The 14,803-nt window shown below is 41.5% G+C and overlaps 1 long non-coding RNA gene across 1 annotated transcript in view; it reads right to left on the reverse strand.

Annotated features, from left to right (window-relative positions):
- Positions 1–990: 990 nt before the first annotated feature.
- The window catches only part of LOC137151619 (uncharacterized), a 48,704-nt gene continuing 34,891 nt past the window's right edge, over positions 991–14,803 (reverse strand). Inside the window, exon 4 of the long non-coding RNA XR_010919323.1 lies at positions 991–1,440. This is a non-coding gene — a long non-coding RNA (uncharacterized lncRNA). The remainder of the gene's footprint in view (positions 1,441–14,803) is intronic.

Below are 14,803 nucleotides of genomic sequence, written 5' to 3' on the forward strand. Positions count from 1 at the left end.
TGGATATCTCCCCTAATGACGAAGCAGAAAGTTCAGCCTATTCTTTATTTTGTGTGACAGACAGCAATTTGAAATCAGGGAGGCCCTGACATTAAATGAATGGAGTTGAGCATGCCACCACTTAAGAACACTGATCAAGATTTTTCAAAGAAAATTGCATCCTTAATTAAATGCAATGGTATAAAATAGTTAATTTCATTGTTCTTTTGATGTTGCTAAACTGAAAGCCCTGCTAGGTATGACAGGGATCTGTAAAACAGTCCTTGTATATGAATTTCACGAGAGAGTATAATCAAAGACTTGGAGAAAATTAGCATGGTTTGAGGAAAAGGAAGAAGAAAATAAAAGGAAAGAAAGAAGGGGGAAGAAACGTGATAAACAGAGAAAGGTAAGGGTCAATGAACAAAACAATGTAAAGGTAATAAGCAAGGTTTGTTGTTAGTAGCCTTGACATCCTACACCTCGAATTTCTCAAGCACGTGAATCAAAAGTGATGTGATCTTTGATGAGCTGACAGCCTTGATTCAATGCTCCTCTGGGCAATAGACTGTATTAGCATAGAATCTCTCTTGGAAACCCCTTATAGCGGCCTTCTTTCTACTCTGTTTTAGTCAGTTGCAATAGATGCTTTTTCCAGTATTGTAAATTCCTCTTAGGAAACTTGTGTGTCACTTTTGCCAGCCCACTTTCAGATCTCAGCCCCTGCTATGTAATTACATAAAAAAATGGGTGCAATTTAAATGAGTGTCAATAAGCCTCATTTTCCATAAACAGTTTTCATTTGCTTTTGATCAAATGTATAAGCAGCAGAGTCATTTACTTCTGTGAAATAGGAGCAAAATATATTTGCCACTTTCTGCTGTGTAGTGGGGAGTGATTTTTACATTAGAGATTTTATTTGAAGTAAAGTCAGAATTACTAATATTCTCTGTGTATGGGCCCACTGGGCCCAATCACACTGACCCCACAAATGTCCAGTAATGGTTCTCATCTTGATGCCAGTCCAAGGACCCAGCAAAACATTTTAATAACAAAGACAATGCGCAACCCATTTTACTGAAATAAGAAAACAATCTGGAGTAAAGCAGATGGATTGAAATATACAGTACTTTCAATATCTGATAAATCTTTCTCTTTGATACACACAGATGCCTTCTAATAACAGAATTCAGGATAACCTAGAATGCCGGTGGAGTAAAGCATCTATATGAAATAAATTCACAATATGGAATATATTTCCTTGCCCCCCAAATGAAAGATATCGGTCTTTTCTTTGTGCAGTAGTCAGGGTATGCTAGGGTCTTTGAAGGTCCATCATCAATCTTCTCTGACAGATCCAATGGCTGTTAGTGAATCCTAGATCAGACCAGAATCTCTGTATGAATCTTAATAGCTGTGTTTGGCACTTAGATGCTACTGTGACAGGCAATGTACCAATACCTAAAAGAAACAGATAGGTTAGCAGCCACCTTAAGAGAATGTCACCCGTATGTTCACCTGACCTAAAAGGAATCCAGGTATTTCCATTTCAGTTACAAAACTCTCTACATCCCACTTTACTATTACTTACAACACTATAGTGCTGAGCACTATACAGTTTGCCAGAGCAGGAAGCAGTTACAGGGGAGAGACAGGTTGATTTACTCAAATAACCATAAAAGGCCCCCATCGTATATCATGATAACCATATGATAACTAATTCAACTTCAGTGTAAACTATTCAGCTATTTTAGCTTCACGTATTGATTACTATTGTTTTCTGGCTTTGTGCTAATATAAAAATAAAGAGGTTTTAATAGATATATTCATCAATATGGACAGCTATCTAGAAAATGTAATAATCACTCCTGCTTCACTTTAAAATTCATACATGTAACAAAAATATGATACTTACAACTGATCATTTACTTTGGTTTCTAGTCACATACCAACATCTGTGTTCAATACATAAATGTTTTGTGCTACTGGCCAAAGTTTTTAAAAGTGGGTACATAATGGTGTTACTTCAACATTTGTACTTCTTTGCTGATTGTTCAGCTGAACCATCATTATAATATGCTTGTCTGTCACTGGGGGTGTGGTGAACAGATATTGAGATGGGCAGCAGAGGAGTAACCAGTTGTCAAGGATTGCATGGATAAGGTTCCCCCAATTTTAAAGTCACTTTTGCCCCTGCCCACCAAAGGAGTGAGAAAGAAAGAAATGCACCTCCTCCCTAAAACTAAAGGATGCAACTGCTGCCTGAGTATAAATGAGTTTGTTCATTTTATATTCTGAATACTTTCATTCTGTATTAGAGATGCACTGAACCATTAAACAATTTAAATTCTCTCTGAGAATAGTACTTTCCCACATAAGAGTATCCCTCATCTCTCATTCTGCCCATACTAAGAGTAACTGGGTAGTAGTTAATTATTTAAGGAACACCTGCCTATTTATAAAGAGTTATGAGGACTCAGGTAGGGGCCAGAACACAAAGAAAGGAAGCTCCATAGAAAAGAGACAAAGGTCTTCAGACAAAGGCCTGGGAGATACCTTGAGTCAGCAGGGTAGAGACTGCAGAGGTCCTGGCAGTTAAGAAGCCTGGGGATTTACAGCAGAAAGAAGATTGTTTATGTACCACAATTAGTGGTTGATTAAATAAACTAGACTCCTGAAGAAGCATTGTTCAGTGTATACAAGCCTCATTGAACTTACTGAAAGCCCACTAGGGGAAACTGAGCCAGAGATGTAACAAACAGGGTGCCTGCCGTTATACTGCCTGACAATGACAAGCTGAACAATGAGCAGACTGAGTAACCAGAAATTCTGATCTGCAGAATATAGTTCCACATTTTCTTGGTTTTGCTTTATAGTTTTTCATTGTCTAATTACTTCTGATTTTTGGCTCTGCAAAATTATGTCTCAGCTTTTCTAGAAAATGTAAATTGGAACTTATATTAACATTAGAGTTGAAGAAATGTATCAACCAATGCAGCACTTTCAATGAACTGCAGTCATCACATTTTTTACAATAAAGCACTGTACAACCATTCATAAAATATCAGATTAAGTTTTTAGTCACAGTTGAGCATTAACAGTCCCCAAAAGGATTGAATGAGTAATACAAGTAGGGGGGGAAATAGTTCTTTCAGGTCACAAACAACATGTCAGAATACTCTACAGAAAATTACATAACATGCCTCAATCATCAGTGCCATCATCTCTTCAGTCATCAGTGCCTTTTATAGGCACAGTGTTCACTGAATATTTAAAAATTATGCTAAGAACATTTAATAAATAATGCAGTAAACATCTGATGATCTGTCAAGTTAAAGTACACAGGAAAATGTTAAAAAACAGAAGAGTACTTATATCACAGATTATGCTGTCCATCAGTTTGTTATTTGTACTGCATGAATAATTTGTAATTCTAAAAGTAATAAATCCATTTCCCAAGAGCATCTACATATCTTCCAATGTACAGTTAGGTCACAACATGAAATATTTAAATAATTTGAATATTTTGATGAGGCAGTACAAGAAGCACTAACAGCCGTGGGGAAAGAAGAGAATGTGTAAAATATTTCATATAACAAGGTCTCGCAGACTGTACAAAGTACAACAAAAAGTCAGGCAAGAGTAATAGAGAGAAAGACAAGAAACTCAGAGACCATTTCCTTGTGCAATCAAATAATGTCCAAAAAAGTCTTAATTCTTCTTCACCACAGGTCAAATTCTGTCCTTGAATAACATGTACATGACTCCAAGGGTGAAACCACAGCCTAACTGAACTCAGTGGGAGTCCTGTTATTGACTTCTGTGAGATGGGGATTTCACTCCAAGTGCCTCCAGAATTTGGCCATTCATATTTGCTGATTATTTCAAACTCACTTTCCTGATCAGCTCCCCAACCAGAGCAAGAGTTTTAAAAATATGCACCATGCTATTTGCCTTTTTTTTTTTTTTTTTAAGTTACAGGAATTGCCCATGACCGTGACATTTTAAACCCAGGTTCAAATAAAGACACTGGTCTGGGAGGGTTTTTTGTGCTAAGGAGGAGTCTGGTGAATGGATGGAGCTACAATTGTCTGCTGTAGAAAAGTATTTTTCAAAGAGAAAGTGTGGCCATCTTCCCTTCAGTCCAAGTATCTGATACAAGTTGAAAATCTTGACTAAAGACAGATTTCCTGAAAGAGTGGTTTAACTGCTAATATACCTGTCAAGGATTTACCTAACATGAGTTGTTGAAACTTTTACTTTTGGAAAGTGCTAAGACTGTTCATTCTATAATGGAGACATTATGTTTAGAATCTGCAGCACAAATATTTAAGGAAAACAATGAGATGCTGTAATCTGTGGCACTAATTAAGGGTACTTTTAGCCTGCAGACTGTCTGAGGCTAAGGTCCAGCAGAAATAGTTCCATCTGGATTATGTTATTAAACACTGTATTGCTTGTAATGCATACATACAATGGGGAGCGCACAGGCTTATTTTTGGCATTTCCTGACTTCTGAATGCTTAACTTTGTATAGTGTTCTCTTAATACAGTTTTTGTATAAATTTCCCAGGAAATCCAAAAAAGTTACTTTCAGTGTTTACTCAGAAACCTTGGTTAAATGGTTCCAGAGCTGTGAAAAGTGAAACTGGCCTAAAATTGTCAATGTTGCAGGCGCCCTTTACTTCGCCAGGAAAGCTTTAAATGGAGGAGGCATGAGCTCATTCATAGAAGTGTAGGACTGGAAGGGACCTCAAGAGGTCATGTAGTCCAGTCCCCAGCACTCAAGCCAGAACTAGACCATTTTGGATTCCTCTGTACTATCAATTGCCCAAATACAGATAGCAGGAAAAACACTTCCTGCCACCCGTGACTGGCCAGAAGACTGCTCCCCAGATCTGGCCACAGTGATCCACACATCTGGGATTACCACACTGCATTATCACAATTCATATCTGTTTAAGAATGAAGGCACATCACATGAGAAGAGGCTTCAACTGCCTTAACGCATAGCAGCTTATTTGCTTAGTAGCACTAGTCACTATGAACTCATCCGAGAATATGTATTTAACTATGCACATTGGGCTTGATCCAAATCCTGCTGAAGTTCATGGAAAGACTCACATTGACTTCAATGGGCTTTGGATCAGGCCCATTAAAATTATCCTGGAACCATTCAATGAACAGCAACCATTATGCAACAAGCAACCCTGCTTTACTGACTGTGCAGGTACTGAAGGATGCAGTAATAACTCAGCACATCTCCAAGATATTTTTATAATATGCACAAAATGCATTAGGCACTACAGCTGTCTTTCCATTAGACTGCCCAGAGATCATTTTTAGAAAGCACTTTCAATGTTTCAAAACATTACTGTGCATGCTCCAGCTACAATTGTCAAGCCCTCCTAACATGGCCAAATCAAAACCACAATGCTGAACAGCATCTCTCTTCCCTAAGGACTATCTCCTTGCCAAGTTTCCACATTCAAACACCAGGTGTTTAAGTACTAGACCTGTTGGGGAAAAAAGGTCACGGCATTTTAAAAAAAATACAGGAAAAATTGTTTGCACACTCAAGATGAACGGTTTTTGCTCAAGCTTTAAACACGTACACTTTCAGACATAGGGTGGAAAATTGCATCAGGAAAGATGAAAGATTGGGAAAGTTAACCCACACTGAAAGGGAAAGTTTAGAATGAAAAGGTGTGGAAACTCTCAAGTACAGCTGTTGCTAAGGCACTGGAATGAGGATCAGGAATTCTGGCTCTGCCACAGACTTCCTGTGTGAACATAGACAAGTCACTTCATCCTGCACCTCAGTTCCCAATTTTCAGCTTGTATGCTGTGTCCTGTAGGCTGGCTGCTCAGCCCAGTGGGGGAATCAAGCCCTTCCTTGGGCCCAGGCTCCAGGGAAGGCCACAGCACCTTGCTCTGAGGAGAAAGTCAGCAGATTATGCGAGTCTTTAGCCCCCAGCTAAGGAGGTGGGAGGGGTAGAGTTGGCCACTAGTCTATAGCCCCAGCCCTCAAGCAGAGCAGGGCTGGCAAGCAGTCTGTGGTCACAATGCTCAAGTATCCACTGTGGCAGCAAGTTCAGAGGAGACAAGCACTCCTAGGGTGGCTAGGGAAGGGGGACACAGGGCTACCCAACTCCACTGCATCCCAGCCCAGGGCCCTATCAGTGGCAAAGGGCTCTGCCACTGGGTCAGCAGGGCTCCAGCCACAACATGCTGACATTGGTGTGACCACAAGCTCAGCCAAACTGTAGTTGGCTGCCCCTAGGCTACTTCATCCCACACTGAACCCAGATACCTGGAGCGAGCAGTCTTCCTCCAATTCTCCAGAGTAAATGGCTAGAGGGAGTCCCCCTAGTCCCACACTGGCAGCCAGCAGCAGGTCCAGGAACTCCTCAGGCCATCAGTGGATGGCAGTTCCTCCAGGTCACAGGGTCCTGGTGGGTCCGCCAGCACACTAGGCTCAGGCCACTCCAGCAGATCCCAGGCAATGGGCAGCTCCTCTAGGTAATGGCTGGCCTCAGGCAGTCCCTCCCAGTCAGCAGCCTCCAGTAGATCTTCCCAGTCACTAGGGCCCAGTAGCCCTTCACAATCACTAGGGCCTGGCAGGCCCTTGAGGCTCCAGTACATATCCAGTTCTTTCAAACTCTTCCTCCACCATTCTCTCTCACACAAACATCCCTGCAATCTGAGTACATGCAGTTCTTTTCTGCTGGGCTCCCATGCTCCCCGAGTTATCATATATTCTTGTGGCGGTTTTCATGTAAGGGATTCTCAGGTGTTTATGTGTTAATAAGCCTGTAAGTGTTTTGTTAATATATATACACACACCAAGTATGGTTTCTCTAGTAACTAATTTACTCAGACAGCTGTATTGTCAAGTTATGGCAAAAATGAGAGAAAAGAAGACGTCAACCTGTACAGTATGACTGAGATCCTGCTGTAAAATGTCTGTAGCAGTTTTAAGAGAACAAAGCTATCAGAACACATCAAAAGGCCAAATGAGTTTAGAGAGAGAAAGAAAGAGAGAGAGAGAGAGAGAGACTACAAATAGCAGCAGCACTCTGGGGGGATTACAGCTTTGTTGAAAGTCAATTGTCACATAATTTAGAAAGGAAAATGTCAAAAACGCTATCCTTCCTATGAAGCTGTACATTAATGGCCAAGTTCTGCTACCTTCCCCCTCCCGCTGATAAATAGTCCCACTTATCTGCAACTGGCTCACCAAATTACCACTTAGCATGAATAAAGGTGGCAGAATCTGGCCCTCAACTAATGTTCTTCAACCCGTCCGGGGAAGGGGTGTGTGGAGGGTGGAAGGGGAGAGAGAGAGTGTATGTAAAATGTACAGGTGACAGTGATGATAAGATGGGAGATATGCAAATCCAGAAGAGAATTAAAGAAAAGTGGGGGTAAATGGGGAATGATCTGTTTCTGATTCTAATAAACAAAAACTGTTCTTGAACACAAAACTGGAAGGCTGTTATGAATTAAGTTGAAGTCACAAACAAAAATCAATCCTAGATAGCCTCATCTTCCAGAATTCATATAAACATGGAGGAAATAATTCAAGAGGCTCCCTCATGGGCCTCACTACATCACCTTTATATCTCTTCAGTGGCACAACGGGATTTAAACAGCTGGGGATTGTCCTTGTGTCAGGGGAATCTCTAGGTGCTGTAAAGTCCCCAGCTGGCAGATGACTCTTTGGGACCATTGCAGCTGAGCTATAGTTTAGAGCAGCCCTGATTTTTCTAATGTAAATCATCTTTGTTCGGTACTTAACTCAGCCATGTTCTATTTGTCACAGATGCCAAGATTCTAACACTTGTGGCCTAAACCACTCTGAAGTTCCATATCATCATCATGGAAAATCCCGAAGGGACATAGTCACCGTGCACATCAAGCACCACCTGGACTGATTTCTTGCTAAGTCCTTAAAATGGTCTGGCTGGATATTCAGTTTATCACTGGCAATCTTATCGTGCCATTGAAGCTTTGATCACTGGCCATATAGTAGCATTCCTTGGTAAGCAAGTTTTGTAATTCATTGGTCTTCCATCCAAATAACATGTTCGTTCCAAGAAAGCTGCCAAACCAGTGCTGATGTAGGCAGTTGCTGGGTTCAGCTCTAAATATCTTCTCTGATGATCTTAAGCCCTACCTCTTAATAGGGAGCAGCTGAAGAAAATGATGAGAATTGAAAATATCAATCCGCTGCTCTTCAGTCTTCTTCAACACTCAAGTTTCCTGCTGTATATCGAAGCTGACATAACTGTGGTCCTATAGGATCTGAAGATTCATAGGAAGCTTGAGGTCACAACATCCTCACAGAGGCCAGTGACAGGTCTGAAATATGGCAGCAGCTGCAACTATACCAGTGTCCGGATTCACATTCTCCAGTACTCTCTGCGATGCGTCCCAGGTATTTGACAGTTAACATCTCTTCAATGTCCCATCCAGACAAGTTAATAGCTATTTGTAATATGGAGTTAAATGCTGCTTGATGGTAATGGCTGAGGACTTCATTTTATCTGAATTAATGACCATTCCAATGCACACTGATCCTTGACTCACAGATCAGCCATCAGTTTCAGTGAATCAACAAACTGAGCCAACAAGACAATGTTATTGGCATATGCGAGATCTCCAAACAGAATGGTGTTCAGCTCAATGCCACCAACATCTGCCTCCTCAAGCTTATCCATCAACCAATCAATGTTGATATTAAACAACAATGATGCCAGAACAGAGCCTAGCTAAATTCCCATGGAAATAGGAAACCATGCCGGGTGTCTGCCATTGACTTGAACAGCTTTCCATTCCATCATAGAGCACTCGTATCAATGACATTATGGCAATTTTGGATGTGCAGCTATACACAGTTATACATGATCACGACCAAATTTGTATTTGTTCTTAGATTGTAAGATCTTCAGGGCAAGGACTGACTCTTCCTATATGAGTAGTCAGCATCTAGTATATGATGGATGCTACCATAATACTACTACTAATAATGTTGAAAAACTTTAATTGAATGAACTCTCTTTTGGAATTTTTAAAAAGATTTTTTGGAAAGAGTTCTTTGAGTGTTATTTTTTCTAAACCTGCATTTTGAGAAAATTTGACCTGACTATATCTGAAACCCAGAGGCTGAGACTGTAAATTGCAGCAGTTGTAATGTGTTGGGTACATTAATTGTTCTATGTGCATGTTTTTATAATATCAAGAACATTCAATGAATTAGTTCACTAACAAAGATTAAAGAAGAGATATGAATGGTGGGTAAGTGAAAACAAGAGAAATTTATTTAAGGAAAAGAGAAAAAGTCCTTAAGGTGTCAAGAAAGTTGTCAAGCCCTTTGTGGTAATACACTTAGATCAGCTACAAGAATAATTTTAATAATTATGCAGGAATGATCTCAGTTTGCATGAAGAATTTCATCAACCTGAACAAACAGGACTCTCAGATTCTGACAAGGTTAGCACCTCAATTATAATACATGGGTAATATAGGCAGCCCTTGGTTTTCACGGAGATAAACACACAGGGAAAAAACCCTTAATTAACAGCTTTGAGAGAATTGGGAGATGTAAGTGTTTCTTACTGTGCATCAAAGGTCTCTCTCAGAAACCTGGAAATATTGATATAGTTCCAAAACTTCCTCTCCCCACACCCCACTCCCATGCATACTTTTAAAAATAAGAACAAGAAAGTCCAATTTTATTTCACTTTCTTCTTTTACAAGAAAAGAGATAGCCAAGAAGTCATATCTTAAATTTAGAGATTCACCAATACCTTGTAATGAGGACAAAAAGTAACTATACAGCATCACGAAAAGTCAGGATTAATCAAAAATAATGAGAACACTTTAGAGAGTTCAACTTCTAAGGTGGCCTATTCTGCAGTATTTTAGGCCCAGGCCAGGCTGACTGTTTTTCTAATGCCTTAAATTAAATCACAAATATCAGTCACCTCAGGGTAAGAAATGAAAAGTAGCTACCAAACTTTCAGTCTTCAAACAACAGCGTTAACTGAGGGGATTCTTCACCGTTGGTTCTGTCTAGACTATTTCTCTGCCTTTCAATTTTTCTGGTGCCTTCGGGAAGAGGTTAGATTTATGGGGAGTGGAGAAGGATGTGATGGTGCTCTATTCAAGCTCGTCTAACAATGGAACTGGAGTTTTTAACCGCTGGTTAGGGTAAAGTCAGAGGTTTGGTACCTGGAGAGGCATAGGGAGACTGTTTAGGATTGTGGAATAAGTGCTGTGATAACTCAAGGCTTCTCCCCAGCTTGCAAAGGATCTCTACTACCACACCATGTCTCTTTTAGGCAGTTTTATTTCTCAAACATATGGAAAAAAAGAAAAAAGTTCTTCAGCTCACCCTGGGCTATAATCCCACTAACTTTTTAGGTTCTCACTTCCTCCTTTCTTAAGGGACTCTGACAGTCCTGCTGCTCCTGCATCCTAGCTCTGATTCACAAGGTCTCCCTTTTCCCCAGGTTCCCTCTTTTAAAACATGGGTCAACTGATGTGGTACTAGGAGTGCTGGCTCTGCTCCTTCTTACAGGGCCAGTGTCACCCTCTGACATTCTTTCCTCCATAAAGCCTTGCCCACCACTAAAACAAGCTTTACTCCATCTTCATCCCATCCTCAATGTATTGTCTGTATAGCCTCATCTTCTCCCGGGGTTTGAGGTTTCTGCATGCAGAGGCCCTAATTTTCCCTTAAGCTCACTGACCATCAGATTCAGGTGATCTAACGCTTCCTGAATGGCCTGATGTCCTGTAGCCAGCTGCTGTTTTACTTGCCAGATCATCTGTAGCTTGCATTCTGAGGCCTCCAGTCATTCTGGCAGTTCTCCAGATTTTACAATGGGAGTCATAAAACAGGTGCCCCTTGTCTCCCTTTCCACAAAGGACCTCTGTTTTTATCCTTGGCCTCTTATTTGTGCCCCTGCCTGCTTTATGAGATATTATCTGGATCCCCACAACATCCTATTCAGTCTGAGGTCCTGCTGGGTTCCACACTACACATTAATCAGCCTGAGGTCCTGTCTGAGTACCCACTATACACTGATCAGTCTCTGCCATGAGCTTCCACCCCCTCGTACCCTTCTCTAGCTGGAGCATGGCCAACTCCTCCTCCAGCATTGAGCAGGTTGTTTCTCACTCTCTGCCTCCACCCTAAGCCATACTAATTAACTAAAAGGTTTTTAAGGTGCAGCTTGACAAAGCGCTGTCTAGGATGATTTAGTTGGGGTTGGTTCTGCTTTGAGCAGGGGGTTGGACTAGATGACCTCCTGAGGTCCCTTCCAACCCTAATCTTCTATGATTCTATAATTCTTGTTCCAGTCCTATTGACAGAGCAATAATAATCTGCCAGTAGGTGCTTATATCCTCTAGCTCTTGTCAATACTTTTTTAGCTGATCCTGTAGGCTCTGAAGATGGTTGAGAGCTTCTTCTCAGTCCCACTCTGCTGTCTCGACTTGAGCTTCCTGCTCCCACCACTTCTTTTCCAACCGACCAATGGTCTTCTCCATCCTAAGCTGTTGCTCTACTTTCCCCCACATCAGGGCTGGGAAACCCCACCAGTGTCTCCCCAGGAACACTGGCCAAGGAAGATTCTTGAGTATCCTGACATGTAGCTGACTTCTTTGGCCCTGAACCCCCAACTCAACCTCTGCCATGGGTTAAACATCTCACCCTGTATATATATGCAACATGTACACCAGTCCATCTTCATTGCCAACTCATCATCTTCCCAAACACAGATGCACCCACAACCTGAGTTCATGAGACCTCCTACTGATACTGCTCCCAGACTAACTGGTACCATGTACAGCTGAGGCCCCAGGCCATTTAGAATAGACCCCAGGCCACAAGTCTGTCTGTAATAACAGCCCAGGTAATCACATTCCATTTTCGGATATTCTCCCAGGCTTGCCACATCTAAAGCACACCATGGACTTCCCTGGCTGCCCTCAGAAGTGCTTCTGCTGGACTGTAGCTCAGCCTGGGGCCCTAGTAGATTCTGTGCACATCCCTGTTTTGGGTTATTTAGTATCCTCTCTGACTGGGAACTTCCCTGCAATTCCACCTTTTCTAGTTTCCCCCAGTGGGCCACTCTTAGTCTGCCATGCCATTCAGGCTCTCGTCTCTTTCGTCCTCAAAGGTTTCTGCCCCTTTGACTGCCTCACCCACTTCCTTACCCAGCTCTGGGCTCTCAGAGGAAGGGCCTTCAAGAACTGTTCTAACTAGTCTCAAGGCATAGCTGTGAGATCCTGTAATCTTTGAGCGACTACCCATGGGTTGTGCTACACCCACACAAGAATGATTTGATCCAAAAGCGGTACCTGTACACCTCTGGACAGCTGCAGTCTAAGGTGGAAACCTTTATCATTGTACAGGAGTCCACCAGCACTTGCTGCTCACTGGAAAGTATGGAGAAAGTCCTTTACTACCAGTTTTACTGGGCCACAGACCAGCTCGCCTGAGCTACCTCTCCTGTACCAGCCACACTCCCCAGAGTCCATTGGTCTAGCAACTCCTGAAGTCACTCCTGTTGCTGGAAGTGGATCTCCTGCCACTGCTGTTGAGTGGCAAATTATGCCTCTTGATGCTTCTGCAGGCTCTCCATCAATTGCAGGAGCATGGCCTAGGTCTGCTGCTGCAGCCTCTGTAAAACAGTAAAACATCTGTCTGCTACTGCCGCTATGCTATGTCTGCTGCAACAGCACCAGCAACAACAGGCATCTCACCTTCTCCATCTTTCAATGTCAGTCAGTCAGTGTTTGGAGGCTTAAATTCAATTCAATTCTAGGGGCTGATCTCCCGCTCGCATTCTCCACCACACATAACAAGGCAGGGCTTCTTCCCAGTTTGTAAAGGATCTTCTGCCACATCCACAGTCTCTTTTAGGCAATTTTATTTCTCAAACATAGGCAAAACAAACAAAAATGGTTCTTCAACTCATCCTGGGCTACAATCCCCATTACTTTTCAGGCTCTCACTGTTTCCCCTCCCAAGAGACTCTGACAGGCCTCCTTCCTAGCTCTGACTCAGCAGAGCTCTCTTTTCCTCAGGCCCAGGTGCCCTCTTTTAAAGCCTGATCTGGGTCAGCTGATGTGGCACAGGCGCACTGTCCCTGTTCCTCCTTAAAAAGCTAGTGTCTTCCCTCTGACAGTGCATTGGCAGATATCTCTACTAAAATCATCATCATCACCACCACTAGTGGTAGTACTAATATTAGAGTATCACCTAGAGCAGCAAACAAGGATTTGGATCCCATTGATCTAGACATTGTCCAAAAAAGTAAAAAAGACAGGCCCTGACCCACAGAGCTCACAATCTAAGATTATGACAAGATACAATAGGTGACAGAAACAGAAGAGTGTGGGTTGGAAGGTGAGGTAACCATAAAACAAGTACATTTTATATCATCTGCAATGGTTTCAGCTTGCCACCTGCCCAGCCGTGAAAGAGTTAACAAATGTTGCTATCATATCTCATGCATATTGCCTTGTGTAATAACACAGAAAAGGTTTGGGGGGCACTTAGCTAGATCTTACTGGCTGAGCTGGAAAAAAAAGCTTGACTCTCCATTGTTTGTTGGGTGGAAAGTAGTAGAAAATGTTTGGGTGTTAATAAAATGTTTGATTAAGAGGTAACATACTATTGGCGAGGGGTGGAAATGAGGAAGTACACTTAGCACATTAGTAATATGTATGTTGGCAATCCTGGTCTATTCATAGTCCACAAATAAAAAGTCTGGCATAAAATTAAAGCAATTATGTTACAGCAGCTGTCTTAAGTAGTCCCTTGCTAAAGTCTGTGTCTTGTAGGTAATTTCAAGCCACACAAATGTGAAAGATTCAAATATAGTATAAAATATCTATTATCACTTAACAAAGTGTTTAATGATTTGGCTTCTATTAGAATTCACAACATCTGCTCTAATTGTACCTGTGTCTTTGTAAACCCATCCCCTTATAGTCTGAAAAATACAGATTGCAGAGTAAAAGAAATCCTGGGTAGGGGGAGGAAATGGTGCTGACATACATTCCCTGATACTGAAAGACCACTTTATAGTGAAGAGCTTTAGAATCCTTAATTGCTTTTTCCAGCTACATCTCCACTTGTTATAGAACTCCTTTCATTCTCCTGGAGCTAACCTTGTCATGGCAATTGCTATCAAAAGTGCTATCTGCTATCAAAAGTGAAGGAGGACATATGTATGGAATTCCAAGTTATTAAGACCACTAAAACAAAAGCTGCAGCTAGTAATTCTTTCTGGAATCTATTTGTTTCCTTTTCTAGTTGGCCATCTTCCAATCCTGTCTGGGGTTTTTTATGCAAATCTTCCTTTTCTAAGAAAGACATAAAGTTGGGCAGATTATTTCACATCCTCTGGTTGATCTCAACTCCTTTTCTTCCATAACCTCCAAATCCAATCCTTTTCTCACCTATAACTCCACATTCCAGGATTCTTTGCACTAGGATTTGCAATGCTTTAAGGCCACTCACTCTATCTTCTTTCTTCCAGGCTACAGTAGGGAAAATTCACTCTCCCTTCTAATCCCAAATTTGGAAGAGCAAACCTCAGTCTCCCAGCCCCATCCCTTCAAAGAAGACAGTGATATTTACTTGAGCTACAGTAGAAGTAAAAATACCTTTCCATCCAGTTCACAAACCTCTTAAAGGTCCCATTTTAAAGTAATTGGAACAATAAATATTGAGCACAGTTAATCTAAAACAGATCTCTGATGCTTTTTGACAGCTCTTGTTTTTCTATAGGTCACCTGTCCA

The sequence above is a fragment of the Emydura macquarii genome, unplaced genomic scaffold, assembly GCF_026122565.2.
Source record: "Emydura macquarii macquarii isolate MOO-44397 ecotype Brisbane River unplaced genomic scaffold, CSIRO-AGI_Emac_v2 contig_212, whole genome shotgun sequence".
In the NCBI taxonomy this organism is placed as follows: Eukaryota; Metazoa; Chordata; order Testudines; family Chelidae; genus Emydura; species Emydura macquarii.